Below are 5010 nucleotides of genomic sequence, written 5' to 3' on the forward strand. Positions count from 1 at the left end.
CAGACCCCCAAAATATAAAGACCCAATTCAACAATGGGCATCTCTCAGACAAAGAAATAAAATCAGCAAATAAACACATGAAAAAATGTTCAGCACACTGGTCATTTGAGAGATGCAGATAAAAACAACACTGAGATTCCACTTCACCCCAGAAAGATTGGCTGCTATTAAGAAATCAATGATAGTGCCTCACCAATATTTGTTATTGGTCTAAAAAATAACAACAAAGAAAAATAAGAGTCTCCATGGAAATAATGTAATAACAGGAATATGCCAATGCTTTTCAGTAAGAAGTTTCAACATAAATAACTGTATCTCCTCAATTACAAGACACTGGTTGGCATACTGAATCAAAAAATAAAATCCAATGATATGTCACTTTCAAGAAACTTCTCTGGTGTGAAAAACTAAAAGTGTAAATGACAATCACAGTGTATAATAGATAATGTGAAAGAGGAAGAAAAAGTCCAAAGGGAAAGGGGAAGGGGAAGTGGGAGGAGTAGGAAAAAGGAAAGAAGGGAACGGAATAAATATGAGAAAAGGAAAAAAAAGGAGACAGTCTTTGGAAATAGAAATGGGTGGAGGGGTTGAAAGGAAGGCAGGGAAATGGAGAAAAAAATAGGAAGCAGAAGAAAAGGGCTAACGGTATAGGGAAAGTGGGAAGGGTAGGGGAAAGGTAATAAGGGAAAAGAAAAAAAAACATGAGAAAATGAAAAAATGGAAATAAAGTGTTTGTAAATGGGGAGGGGAGGAGGGAGTGAAGGGAGGGCAGGGACAAGGGGAAAAAATGAGAACCGAGACCTGTCATGTAAAGGTACAATATCCCAACAATGAATGTAACTGCACTGTATCCCTAAAATGTACCAATAAACTCAATTACAAAAAAGAACCAAGGTATATCATGTAAGGATACAAATTCCCAGTGATGAACATCATCATATTGTAAATCTAAAATGTATCAATAAATTTAATGAATTAAAAAATAAACTCATATAATCACAAATGAAATCTATAGATGAAAAATCAGAGGATGAAAAACAATATTTCATGCATCAGCACTGAAAAAGCAAGGAAGGAGAAGGAATTTTATTTTCAAACTCAGTAAATTTTAAGCTACAACTTACCAGAAGAGGCAAAAAAAGTCACTAAATATGAATTAGTGGAACAATTCAACAGGAAGAGGTAAATACATATGCACTGAATATTGGACCACATAACTTCATAAAACAAACACTGGTGGACATAAAAGGCCAAATAAACACAACACAGTCACAGTGGGAGACCTCCATATCCCATTTTCACAAAGAGATGCATAAACCAAATAGACATCAAAAAAGGAATATCAGCTGAATCACAACTGTGAACAAATGGGCTTAATAGATATCTAAACAGTGTACTATGCTACCACAACAGAATACACATTCTTCTAGCAGAAAATAGAACTTTGTTCAAAATAGACCACATTCTAGTGCACAAAGCCTGCTTAACTAAAGGGAAACTTCTCATGTATGTGATGAGATCATTGCACCTGGAAACTAGAAATTAATCACAAAGCAATCACAGAAAATTTATGAACATCTGAATACTAAATAACTCATTCCTTACTACTCAGTCAGTCACAGAAGAGATTAATTAAGGAAGAAAGAAAGCAAAGCAGAGATTCAAGCAACAATGCCAATACAGCCTACCAGAAACTATGGGACACAGTGAAAACATAAGAGGAAAATTTATGGCAGTTAATGATTCCATTACAGAAACAGAGCAAGATCAAGTAATCTGATGATGAACCTCATGATACGTGAACAACAACAGTCCAAACACAAATTCATTTTAGGGAAGGAAGTTATAGAGAACAAAGTGGGAATTAATGAAATGGAGACTAAAACACATAACCAAACAATTAATGAATCAAAGAGCTGAGTTTTCAAAGGTTAAAAAAACAACAACAACAACAAAACCTCTTACTCAAACTTAAAAAAAAGCGGGGGGAGACTTACATCGATGTAATTAGAAATGAAAAAGGCAAAATCACAGTGGACATTACTGAAACCCAGATCATTAATAACTACTAAAAATAATTGTACTTGAAGAAGTTGGAGAATCTTGGAGAAATGCACAGATTCTAAGACACACATGAGTTACCAAAACCAACCCAAGAAGTCATAAAAATTCTGAGCAATCCAGTCACAAACAATGAAATTGAGGCAGGACTTGATGGATTTACTGCTGAATTCATCTAGAACTTCAGTGTGGTTATATCCTCAATACTTCTCCATCTCCATCGAAATTAAAAGGAAAGGAATACATTCAAACTCATTCCTGGAAGTCGGCATCACTCTGATTCTCAAGCCAGACAAAGACTCAACTAAAAAAGAAAACTCAGGCCAGTCTCTTTAATGGACATGCATGCAAAAATCTTTAATAAGACATCGGTAAATAAAATGTGATATCATCAGAAAGAATATCCCAAGGATGCAAAGATGGTTCAACATATGCAACTCAAATTTATAGTACACAACACAAACTGAAGCAAGGACAAAATTCACATGATCATATTCATAGATACACACAAATATTTTCATAAAATCCAACTTTCATTCATGATAAAAACCCTGAATAAATAGGTATAGAAGAACCTTACTTCAGCCTGATCAAAGTAATTTATGACAAACCAATGAACAACATCATATTAAGTAGGGAGAGGCTAAAAGCGTTCTCTCCAAAATTAGTATAAAATAAAGATGCTCACTATCACTACTCCTGTTTAATATGGTACTCTAAGTATTAGCCAGAGAAATCAGGTGAGAGAAGGAAATAAAAGGGATATGCATAGCAAAGGACTGAATCAAATTATCACCATTGGCAAAGACATGATCCTTTGATCAGTAATGGGGCACCACAACTGTCTGTTCATATCACTGAAAGCTTTAAAAAGTTTGCCATCACTACTTTTTAGAAGGCCCCCCCAAATTCCATCAAAAGACTTCTAAAATTAATAACCATATTCATCAATGTAACAGGAAAAAAGTCAGCACAGAAAAACCAACAGTGTTTCTGTTTACAAACAATGGATATGCCAAGAAAATAATTACAAAAACAATACCATTCTCAATAGGGTGAGGAAAAACTTAAATACTTAGGAATTAACCTAGCCAAAGTGAAAAACCTCTATAATAAAAAACTACAGAACACCGAGAAAGGAAATTGGAAAGGACATGAAGAAATGGAAAGATTTCCCTTGTTCTGCACAGGAAGAGCCAATATTGTCAAAATGATCACACTCTGACAACTGATATACAGATTTAATGCAATCCCAATCAAAATACCAAGAGCCTTCCTCACAGAAGTGGACAAAAGAATCCTAAAATTCATACTGAACCAGAAGAGAACTGGAATAGCAAAAGCTATTCTTAATATGAAGAGCAAAGCAGGAATCATGAGCCCAGATTTCAAGTTCTACTAAAAAGCATCAGTGATAAAAACAGCATGGTACCAGAAAAAAAAAAAATAAAAGAAAAGAAGAGTTCTTTGGGTTATTGGAAATGGAAGATGCAGAAACTATCCCAGACTTACTCAGCCAGATGGTCCTTGACAAAGTGGCCTTAAACTTATGCTGGAGGAGTGACAGCCTCCTTAGTAAATGGTGCAGGGAAAACTGATTATCCACAGGCTGAAGATTGAAACTAAATGGATATGTCTAGACACATATGATGAACTAAATTAAAATAAAAAATAGATCAAAGGTCTATATATTAAAATAGAAACACAACCTCTAGGAAGATAAGGTAGAAAAAAAACTTAGGCACATAGGCATAGGCAAGGACTTCTGAACAGAGCCTGAGATGCACAAAAAATAAGATCAAGTTCAACAAATGGGATCATATCAAATGAAGAAGGTTCTAAAAGCAAAGCAAACAACAAAGTGAAGAGATGGCCTACAGAATGGGAAAAAGTATTGCCCACTACACCTCAAATATAGGGCTAATATTTAGAATATACAAAGAACTTAAAAAAGTTAATAGTACCTCAAATAAAAGACTCAATAAAAATGGCAACGGAGGGCCAGGAATTTGATTCAGTGGTTTGTCAGCCTGCCTTGGAAGCACAAGGGTGCAAGTTCAATCCCTGATACAAAAAAATAAGGCTACTGAAATGAACAGAAAATTCATACAAGAAGAAATACAAATGAACCACCCATACATGAAAAAATATTCAATGTTGTTGGTCATCACAGAAATTACAAATAAAAACATCATTGAGATTTCTTCTTAGTCTAGACAAAATAGCAATAAAGAAATTAGACAATATATGCTGGCCAGGCTTCAGGGAAAATGAACCTTTCTATATCTTTGGTGAGACTATATCTAGTACAGACATTATAGAAATCTGTATGGAGATTATTCATTTGACCCATTTATTTCCCTTTTAGGTATCCAAAATACAGATTTAAAGACTGTGTTAGAGTGATACATGCATACCTGTATTTATAGCAGCAGAATCACAATAGCTAAATCTTGGAAACAGCTTACAAGTCCATCAGTGGACAAACAGATAAAGAAAATGTGGCACAATACATAATGGAATACTTTCTCTTCTATAAAGAAAGATGAATTTAAACCAACTGTATGAAAATGGATGCACTTTGGAAACATAATGCTAAGTGAAAGAAACCAGACACACAAAATTAAATACTGTGTGGTCACTTTTATAGGAGATAACCAAGTATAAATGAAGAACAAAATAAAATAAAGCAAATATGTTATGTATATACAGTGGAGCACTACTCTGGCATAAAGCAGATAAATTTGATTCATTTAAAGGAAAATGGATGCATCTTGAGGCCAGGAGAGTTTAAAGTGAAACGTATCAGACATACAAGGTTAAACATTGCATTGTTTCTCTTATTCAAGATGTATAAAGTATAAATAAAAGAGCAAACTTAAATACTGATAATAGGAAAAACAGATATAAAATTTTTGCAAAAGGGAAGAAAAACAAAAAAAACAAAAC

This window comes from Fukomys damarensis, unplaced genomic scaffold (genome assembly GCF_012274545.1).
Source record: "Fukomys damarensis isolate Sample0158 unplaced genomic scaffold, DMR_v1.0_HiC HiC_scaffold_17, whole genome shotgun sequence".
NCBI lineage: Eukaryota > Metazoa > Chordata > Mammalia > Rodentia > Bathyergidae > Fukomys > Fukomys damarensis.